Raw genomic sequence first — 11341 nt, forward strand, 5'->3', positions numbered from 1 at the left:
GGCGCTCAGTGGTTAATAATCTGCCTGCCAGTGCAGGGGAGATGGGTTCAATCCCTGGTCTGGGAAGATTCCACATGCTGCATGTCATCTAAGACTGCACACTGGAACCATGGAAACCCGTCACTCTAGGGCCTATTCCACGGCAAGAGAAGCCCCCACAATGACAAGCCCACACACCACAGCTAGAGAGTAGACCCTACTCTCTGCAACTAGAGAAAAGCCTATGCACAGCAACAAAGGCCCAACACAGCTCAAAATCAGTCAATAAGTAAAAATCTAAAAAAAAAATACCTTTTGCTATGAGTAAATGTTAAACAGATATATTAAGCAAATATTATAGCACAAGGATACGATGCTGTGGTCATATAGGGGTGTTGGTATGAGAATAATTGAATATTGGGGAAAACTACTCTACTATACCTTTACTAGCCAAATGGCACCTATCTTATCTTCTTTGTTATACAGGGCACAATAAAAGCCCTACCGTGGCTTCCTACCTTTAATCCTGGCTCAGGACCATCAAAGTCCCTTTCTTTAGTTTCAGCCAATGGTGTACTTATCCCTCTAACTGCCCTCTCTCCATCTCCACACTATGAATTTTTTCTTTCTTTCTCTTTTTAATGTAGCAGTAATATTGGTTTTATATGTATTCAGAATAGGGCTCCCTGAATTACCAGACACCAGGATGCCTCCTGCCCCACCTTTCCAGAGTACTCCCTAAAGGTTACAATGTGTTAAATCACTGAATCAGTAAAATTGTTACCTATTACTTGAAAAGCAGTTTGCCCAATGAGCTTGTAGTTACAGACAAGAAAGAAAAGTGACTGGAAAGATGCAGAGATTTGGTTATTATCGGCTGCTACTAGTGGCAAAATATTAACAAATTGATTAAAGAAGTGGCTAATTTGCAAGTGAAACAGTACAGCAATTCCATAGGAAAAGTCGACTACTTCTAAATCTCAACACAAAGAGATAAGATCAAAGAAACAAAGACTTTAAGACCTGTCTTTGAAGGTAAAGTGAGTTTAAAAGTGTAATATTCTTATCCACACCATTCCAGAGGGCATCAGGGCAGTAGAAGCACATTTAAGTAAAAAAGGCCAAGGAAGCAAAGAAATGAGTCTGGCTTAATATTAGGTCAGGGAAAAAAAGCTTTGAATAGAGTTGCAGCCAGGGGAGATGACTAGAAAAAAATCAGAAACCTCGGTTTTCTTGCTTTATTTATTTATTTTAATTGGAGGATAATTACTTTACAATATTGTAATGAATTTTGCCATACATCAATGTGAATTGGCCATAGGCATACACATGTCCCCTCCATCCGGAACCCCTCTCCCACCTCCCTCCCCATCCTATCCCTCTAGGTTGTCATAGAACACTGGCTTTGGGTGCCCTGTTTCATGCATTGAACTCACACTGGTTATCTATTTTACATATAGTAATGTTGCGGTCCCTGGAGGAGGGCATGGCAACCCACTCCAGTATTCTTGTCCAGAGAATCCAATGGACAGAGGAACCTAGTGGGCTACAGTCCATCGGGTCATAAAGAGTCAAACATGACTGAGCACACATGACGTTGCAGTACATATACACAATGGAATATTACTCAGCTATAAAGAGGAATGCATTTGAGTTGGTTCTAATGAGGTGGATGAACCTAGAACCTATTATACAGAGTGAAGTAAGTCAGAAAGAGAAGGATAAATACTGTACATTAATACATATATATATAGAATCTATAAAGATGATACTGATGATTCCACTCCAGTATTCTTGACAGGAAAACCCCATTGACAGAGAAGCCTGGTGGGCTACAGTCCACGAGGTAGCAAAGAGTTGGACACGACAGAGTGATTGAGCACACACATAAAGCAATATCAAAGCAGAAAGAGCAGCCTAAGCTACACCACCCCAGAGAAGAATATCCAACCCACTTCAGGAAAAGGTAATGAAGGAAGAAGCCATGGAAGACAAGAGTACCTTTTAAAGAGTGGAGCCCATGTCATATCAAAGAACTGTCATCCAGGGTCATTAAACGGAAAGATTGATGTTGCTAAAAATGTTCAAACTACCCAAAGTAATTTATGGATCCAATGGAACCCTTATCAAAATACCTAACATATTTTTCAAGAACTAGAACAAATATTCCTAAATTTATATGGAAACACAAAAGACCCCAAATAGACAAAGCAATCTTGAGAAAGAAAAATGGAGCTGGAAGAATCAGGCTCCATGACTTCAGACTATACTACAAGGTCACGGTCATCAAAATAGTATGTTACTGGCAAAAAACCAGAAATATAGATCAATGGAACAGGATAAAAAGCCCAGAAATGTGCCACATACCAGTGGTCAACTACTCTACAACAGAAGAGGCAAGTTGATATAAAGGATAAAAAGACACTCTCTTCAGTAAATGGCACTGGGAAAACTGGACAGCCACATGTAAAAAAAGAAAAGAAAAGAAAATTTAACATTCTTTAACACCATACACAAACATAGCTCAAAATGGACTAAAGACCTAAACATAAGACTGGATACTATAAAACTCTGAGAGGAAAACATAGGCAGAACACTCTGACATAAATCACAGTAAATTCTTGTTTTTGGTCTGTCTCCTAGAGTAATGGAAATAAAAATTAAAAAAAAAATAAATGGTATCTAATTAAACTCAAACACAGCAAAGAAAATCATAAACAAAATGAAAAGACAAACCACAGATGAGAGAAAGTATTTGCAAACCATGCAACTTACTAGGGATTAATCTCCAAAATTTACAAGCAGCTCATGCAGTTCAATATTGAAAAAACAAACAACCAAATCAAAAGATGTGCAGAAGACCTAAGGAGATATTTCTCCAAAGAAGTCACATAGGTGGCCAAGAGGCACATGGAAAGGTGCTCGACTTTGCTATTAGAGAAATGCCAATCAAAACTACAAAGTGATATCACATCAATCAGGATGGCCACCGTCAAAAAATCTACAAACAATAAATGCTGGAGAGGGTGTGGGGCAAAGGGAACCCTCCCACACTTTTGGTGGGAATGTAAATTGGTACAGCCACTATGGAGAACAGTATGGAGGTTCTTTAAAAAACTAAAAATAGAGCTACTGTATGATATAGCAGTCCCACTCCTGGGCATATATCTGGAGAAAAACATGGTTAGAAAGGATATATGCACTTCATCATCCATTGCAGCACTGTTCACATTAGCTAGGATGTGGAAGTAATCTAAATATCCATTGACAGATAAATGGATAAAGAAGATGTGATACACATATACAATGGAATATTACTTGGTCATTAAAAAGAAAGAAATAATGCCATTTGCAGCAATATGGACTGGGAGATTATCATACTAACTGAAGTAAGTCAAACAGAGAAAGAAAATACTCCTATGATATTGCTTATATGTAGAATCTAATTATACAAACGAACTTATTTACACAACAGAAACAGTCACAGACTTAGAGAACAAACTTATGGTTACCAGGGGGAAAGGGTGGGTTGGAAAATGATAGATTGTGAACCTGAGGCTGACATGTACACATTAGTATATTTAAAATAGATAACCAACAAGCACCTACTGTATAGCACAGTGGACTCTGCTCAATATTCTGTAATAACCTAAACGGGAAAATAGTTGGAAAAGAATAGATAGTTGTATATGTATCACTTTGCTGTATACCTATAACTAACACAACATTGTAAATCAACTATACTAGAAGAAAAAGTTTTTAAAAGAAAAAAATTCTCATTATTTCTAATGAGAGGGTGGACTTCATCATGCTTCTTAAGAGGTATTTCAGAGTTCATGTGGATTAGATACTGATTATCTATCTCCCTTCCTCTCCTTTTCCCCCATGGAAGTTCTTACTGAGACTATCCAACCCCTGCTCCATTATTGAAAATTGGACTGTGGTAGGGGTGGATAGGACTGAACTGTGTGTTTCCTACTTTGCTGGACCATGAAGAAAGGTTTCTGCCTGGAAAGGAGAAGTCCATAGGATCATTCAGTAAAGGTATAAATCATTCAGCAACTCAACAGACATTAGATAAGCTCTTACTATTTGATAGGGAGCAGGCTGGGATCTGAGCTTAGAGCCCTGAACAAGATAGAGAAGGTTGCAGCCTTGAGGAATACAGAGAAGATTCCAGCCCTCATGATGCTTACAGTGTGAAGTCAGAGGTGACCTAGCAAGCATGGACGTGAAGAGAACAGGGGTGTAGGAAGTGAAGGGTCACTTGGTGTCAATGGCAGCACATCCAGTGGCTGTGCCTGCAAATGTGCTGAGGGTCCGAGGGGGCTAACAAGACCCCAAAGCCTGGGCAAAAGCCACCAGCTTCTGTGGAAGGGTACAGGGTGAGGGTGTTGAATATGGAGCACGAAAGAGAATAGGCAGAAGAAAGGGGAGACACTTGAGAAAATTAAGTTGGAGGCTGGAAAAGAATGTGGGATGTGGCTGCCCTAAACCCACCACAAGACTTTTCTGAGTCAGGAATGTGAACCTACAGAGAACTCCCTCAGTCACTATCTGAACCAGAAGGAATGATTTTTCCGGGAATCATGGAGGTCGTTGTCCTGTACAAAGGAAAAAAAAAAAAAAAAAATGACAATGCAGAAAAAGGGAAGAACCATGAAACTGAACAAAATATGCATTTCTCTATTTGTTATATCAGCTACCAGGCTGTGGATTTGAAGTCTTCCAAGTGGTGCATAGTTTGAACTCCAAGTTCCTCCTGTGAACCAGTATAATTCTCTAAGTTTTCTGCACAGTTGAGGGTAATTTTGCCACATCACAGGAGAGGAGAGGAGTTGAGGAAGGAGAAGGAGATGAGATAAGAAGAAATAAGTCCTCCTTTAAATCTCAACTGGCATCAACTGTCAGTCCAGTGATCAGGGTTTGAAACCTTTGGGTTGTGAGTGTAAGAGGAGTGTAGAGGTAAAATGCGTGGTCCCTAACCAGAAGGTTGAGAATTGAGATGAGAATTATGGGGAGAAGACACACAGGGGATGCTCCAATAAGGAAGTGGATGGCTCCCTTGGACTGCTCATATGGGATTGCATAAAGAGCATCAGCAATATCCCAGAAGGCCAATATATATCATTTTCCTCTAGCTTAGCAACATCCTCACTACTAACTATTTTAAAAATTATTATCATGAGGTTATAAAAATAAAATTACATCATATATGTTATATATCATCATCATATGACCACCAATATCAACTTGCCAGAAATAAGCATTGATAATACTTCGCTATATTTGGTGTTAAGATTTTTTATTTTCCATAAACCCACACCTGTGTATATATGTCTATAAGGATACTGATATATTGATTTGAGACCTTTGATCTTTTTTAATATAGATGTGTCCAGCCACTAATTTCTCTCTATGCACTGCATTACATGTATCACTGAAGTTCTGGTATACTGCTCCTTCATTTTCATTCCTCCCAAAGTATTTTGCAATTTTATTTATTATTTCTTCTTTGAGCCATCAGTTATTCAGGAATGTGTTGCCAAACTCATATATATCACAGAAGCAGAGAGTAGAATGGTGGTTAGGAGAGGCTGAGGGGTGAGGTAAAAGTGGAGATGCTGGATAAAGGGTCCAAGGCTTCGGTTATAACATGAAAGAGCTCTGGGAGACAATGTAAATGATGGTGAGTCTAGTTAATAACACTGTTGTACACTTGAGACTTGCTAAGAGAGTAAATCTTAAACATTCTCATCAAACACACACACCCATGTGCACTCACACACACATTTAAATGATTACTGTTGAGGTAACTAACATGTTAAGTAGCTGATGGTGGTACTCATTGCACAAAGTATGCATAGGTCATCACATTATACAATTATACATCAAATCACGTATAATGTATACATTATACATCAAATCATCACATTATACACCATAAATATATACATTTTAATTTGTCAGTTATACCTGACTAAGGCTGTAGGGGAAAAGATGAAAGAATAACCATCACACAGAAGAGTAACAAAGTTTGAGAATTTCTGTGTTCCTTCTTCTCCTTGCCTCTGTTAGGCTCTGATACTATTCTCTGAGACAGCTTCCCTCATCAGTTATTCTCTGTGGGCCTTGTATCCATTTCATAGTGGTTATTCCCATTAGTCACCTGCATGGACCACATCTGAAATGGGTAGTGCGGAAACAGGGGAAAGAAGGGATGGAAAGTTGTTTCTATTATTGAAAAATCAAGGTGTCTTTAGTTTTGGCATATCGTATATTTAGTCATCAATTTCCTCAAAAACTTATTAGACATCTAATGTATTTCATTCCTCCAACCATTCTGTGTTCTAGAGACCACACTCAGGTCCTTTCCTAGAAGTAATTTTCTGGCTTGATTTATTTTGCTGCCTTTTCCTCTGAACATAATAGAGCTACCACTGGAACTCCTTGGCACACAGATGGGCAGACTATAAATTTTCTCTCTTTTCTATGTTGCTACAGTCAAATGGAAGTGGATGCAAACTTCAAAACCATGTAAAATCTCATCTCTTCCTCTTTGGGGATTACAACTGGTGAGCCTTCTAGTTCAACAAGTTTTTGAATATCTTGGCTACATTTTTCTTTCCATTTTTTTCATTTCTGGTTTGCAAACCAGACAACTATTTTCTGAACATATGTGTATCAAAATACCCTGATCAATACAACAAATAACCAACATATGCTCAACCTTGCAAGTCATTTTTCAAACTATTTGCCATTGAATAACATGTATCATCACATTTATGGTCTCCAATATCAGTTTCTTTGCCAACCACCTGCAGATTTCTAAGCTAAGGCTACATTTCTAAGATTTGTTACAGTAGCATCCCATCTCAGAAAACTAATTTTTGTGTTAGGTTGAATAACACTAGCTACAGTAGGAACAGATCCCAAATATCAGGTTTTTTTTTTTTTTTTTTTTCATTCATGTCATAGTCTAATGAGGATTGAGCAGTAATTTGGGTATCTTTTTCCATCTACAGTTCTATCTTTATAGAGTCCTTTACTTCTAGGTTTGTGAATGAAGACTGTAGAAAGAGAAAGATTGAATCTATCTTGTGTATAGGTACAGAATGATTTGATTTGAAGACTTGGTTACATTTAAGAATAATGTTATTTTTAGTGTGTGTGTGTGTGTGTGTGTGTGTGTGCTTGTGTGTGTTTGATCTGAATGAACTATTTGACTTGTGGACACTTAGGGCCACAAGAAGAAATAACAAAGATTACCTTTTTCCCCAGCTCAATTTCACAGCTAAGCACTTAGACACTAAGCTGCCTAGCAATAGTGACTTTGTAAATCTCAATGGACACTGTAAACCTCAAATTTCTTCAAAGGTGGGATCAAGATAATCAGGAAAGCAATTTCAGATGTGAAAAAATATATAAGGTGGTACACATGGGGAGGAGGCAGCACCTTACCTGGTAAGTACCCCTTATATTTACCTTTCTTTGGTACTACCCATTTTTTAAGAACTACTATAACCTTATGCAGACTATTTCATTAATTTCCAAAAGCCCTTTATCAGCAATAGCATCTAAAAAATATGGCTAAATTAGAAAAGGAAAAAAAAAACAGAATATGAAAGTACAGTACAGTGTTAAGAAACTTCTTGTTTGAAACAGAAGCTATTTCTGAGCTACTGTCCTTCTGGAGCTAATATCGTGGTGAGGGTAACAGAGGTGCTGGTAACAGTGGTGATAATGCAGACAATGAGGACCTGGACAGGGAAATTTGGCATGCTGCAGTCCATGGGGTCACAAAGAGTCTGACACGACTGAGTGACTGCACTGAACTGAACCGAACTGTCTTCCAAGTGTTATTTATGAGTCTGGCATGTCCCAACTAAATTATAGACCTTCATTGGATATTGATTCCTCAGAAATTTGGAATGAAAATACAATTTTCCCTACATTTTACTAAAGGGACTGAAAACCTGGAGAGATAAATATTTTGATCCTCAAACCATCAAGTGATAATTAAGGATACAACATGGAATTGAAATTATGTAGAAGCATTCCCTGGTAAGACTCAAAATTTAGACAACGCTGATTGTGAGAGCTTGAACCTTGGCATCAAAGGATAGAAAGAAAACAAGATGATGATATGGTATTACTAAAAACTTTTGAAAAGAAAACATTTTTGCCATCACACAAAGGAACTGTGGTTTATTCATGAAGAGGAGGATAAACAACAGTTGACCAGCTGGTAGAAACCCCTGCCCAGGTGACAGACAGACCCAAGAGAGGGAGAGAATCCTCTGATGGTGCCCAGGAGAAAAGCTGCTGCTCTTCCATCTGAAGCTCTGTGATGCTTTCCCAGCTGTCCTCCCAGAGGAGAGCAGAACAGCAGCCTCAGGAAGGAAACCTCTGGTTGTCAGGTATCACCACAGGCATACTGCAGGCTGAAGGAAGGAGAAGCTTCTTCTATATCCATGATAGGCTTTAAAGGGAAGATGAAGGTGGAGCTGTGGAGCATGGTGAGTCAGTTGTCCTCATCCTTTCCTGATCCAGATACAAGCTGATGCTTCTACTTGCTTTTGGGTGGGCACTTCTGCTGGCATTGTTGGGGAGGTGGCACGGGAGGGCATTTCTGCTGGCACTTTGGAGGTGGGCATGGCTCAGGACACTTTGGAGGTGGGCAAGGCTCAGGGCACTTGGGAGGGCACACTACTGGAGGGGGCTGGCAGGGCTGCTTGCACTGCTGCTGCTGATAAGACATCTTTCTGGAGTCTCAGAATCTGGAAGAAATTACATGACAGTGTTCACAAGAAGGAACTGCTACAGGGAGAAAAGTCTGAGCTTGTTTAATAACATAGGATAGAATCTTTGCAGTCCCTAAGAATGTGGTTTGATCTCTTTAATCCCTTTCACTGAACTTCTGGCCTCTCTCTCCCTCTTTAACAAATTGTATTATTGGCTCAGAGAAAATCTTTACTTTTACATAAAACTTGAAAAAAATGTTTTTCAATGAACCAATCAATGTTGTTCGGTTCTGTTTTTTCTGTAAATAGCATCTTCAAGAAAGGCCATCATAAGTTCCAAAATCCTAGGTAAGCTCACAAGCAATTCTCATCATCATTATCTATTATGAGATCCCAGAAGTATCACTTGTGTACACAGCAAAAGGCCACCAGGAAGGATACAAGGGCCCAACACCTTCTAAGATAAATGCCTCTTAAATAACAGCAGAAGGACACAAGAAAGACAAAAAGAGGTAAAGAACTTCATTCTTTACCTCTTCTTGTCACAGATTTTGTTGCAATCTCTTCAATAAAGGAATTCAAACTCTGTCCCAGAAACTTAATAAATACTCTATATCACTGCGTTCATATTCCAAGCTCTCATCCACTAAGGAGCATTAAAGTCATGACAATAACTTTGGACACACCAAATTTGCTATAGCCAGAATTAATTCATAAGTAAAGAGCCAAAGAATAGAGTTGAACTGAAGAATCAGACTCACCAGGTTCTCCAAAATCTATCTGGACTTGAGTAGCAGGAGGATGGCAGTGATGCAGCAGAGGGCCTTTTTATAGGGACTTGCTGCCCCACCCAGGAGGAAGCAGAGCTGCCAAAACAGGCCTGGTTCAGTCATTTCCTAACCAAAATGCAAATCCATCCATAAGTGGCTTGATGGGGACTCCAGAAAGAGGAAATGTTCTGCTCCAAGATCTCCTCCCTGGATTATCTTTCCATGACACACAGCATCCTTGTTTTAAGCTCTTAGTTTCAGGGATTTATGACAGTGGGAGGATTTGTTTGGGTTCTTTAACTTGGAGTCAAAGCCTCCTTTCTTGATTGGAGAAGATTCCTCCTTGATACCTTTCACCTTCCATGAATTATAAAAGTGCCTGTCTTGTTCCCCTTGAACTGGGTGCCATTTTGTTGTACCTACTGGGTTGAAAAGAGCCTGGCTATCTAGTGACACCTTTTTCTTTACCTCAAGTCCTTCTTATAATGCTTTTCCCTTTGATCCATGACCTGCTAATCTGTCTCCTTTCTTCTTCTAAACTGGACTGAGGGCAGGTTGCAGATCATCTCTCCAGCCTTCCCATCATAATACTTGGATATGTTCAGTAAAGTGGTGCCCTCTAGGATCCGCCTTTCACTGCTTTTCTCCCTCAGATAAAAGACATCAAGCTGTTTATTGCAGCCTTTAGAAATCTGTTTCACCTTGGGTCCCAGGGAATTCACTAAGAGTTTAGCATCATCTACTGTAATTCAGTTTTGGCCGCAGCCCAGACTCTAGACCAACAACAGAAAGCAAGCTTTTTGCACATAACTCTCCAACATAATGTACCACTTACTTCTACATAATTTCTCCCAGCTGTCCTCTTTGTACTATGTCACTGTATGAAAAAAATCTCAGAGCATTGTTCAAATTTTCTGACATGCTTCTCCTTTGAAATATCGAAAGGCCCAATCTGGTAAATATTGCCATAAAACAACTATTTTTTAGTGAAAGTTGAAATCATGAGCCATTCAGTCTTTGAAGTTAATTCCCATTCATATACAACTTCTCAAGTCATTAATAAGGATTTCACTGTAATTTAAACCATTTTTTTAGATTTACCATACTGATTACATGGAATATATGTTAGATAAATCTCTTTCCTGGTCACTTCCTTCATAAAATTTGTCAGTGTGCTGGAAAGAATCATAGTTAATTTATGAGTCATCTTGACTGGCGCAGGGTGCCCAGATAATTGGTCAAATGTTATTCTATGTGTTTCTCTAAGGATGTTTTTGAATGAGATGGGCTTCCCTAGTGGCTCAGTGGTAAAGTATCTGCCTAAAAAGCAGGAGATGCCAGTTGGATCACTGGATGTGGAAAATCCCCTGGATAAGGAAATGGCAACCCACTCAGTATCTTTGCCCGGAGAATCCCACAGAAAGAGGAGCCTTGCGGTCTACATTCCATGGGGTCACAAAGAGTTGGACAAAACTTAGCAACAGACAATACCCTTCAATCAGAGGTCTGGGTAAAGGAGGTTGCCCTCTATAAGGTGGGTAGTGCTTCATCCATTGAAGGCCTGAATAGAGCAAAAGTCTAAGCCTTTCTTGGGTAAGAGATAATCCTCTTGCCTGATAGCCTTCCACAGATTTTCAGTTCCACAGATTTTGAATTTGTCAGCCTTTATAATCTCTCTTTCTTTTTCCTGTTTCTCTGTGCATCTGTCACTCTCTCATATAAAAATATATATAACAGGTATTATATTATAATTTGAAAATATTATCTGCCATTTCATGTACATCATTTCTTATGTTCAATCAAATTAAAAATTCAAGGAGCTTGTCTAAAGTGATTAAAGTAAAAATA

General features: G+C 39.0%; 1 long non-coding RNA gene across 1 annotated transcript; it reads right to left on the reverse strand.

The window, feature by feature from the left end:
- Positions 1 to 8158: 8158 nt before the first annotated feature.
- Positions 8159 to 9533, reverse strand: LOC122677705. The gene is made up of 2 exons (XR_006335894.1): positions 9485 to 9533; positions 8159 to 8759 (listed from the first exon to the last, which is right to left on the reverse strand). It is a non-coding gene; the product is annotated as an uncharacterized LOC122677705 (long non-coding RNA).
- Positions 9534 to 11341: the final 1808 nt, after the last annotated feature.

The sequence above is a fragment of the Cervus elaphus genome, chromosome 20, assembly GCF_910594005.1.
Source record: "Cervus elaphus chromosome 20, mCerEla1.1, whole genome shotgun sequence".
NCBI lineage: Eukaryota > Metazoa > Chordata > Mammalia > Artiodactyla > Cervidae > Cervus > Cervus elaphus.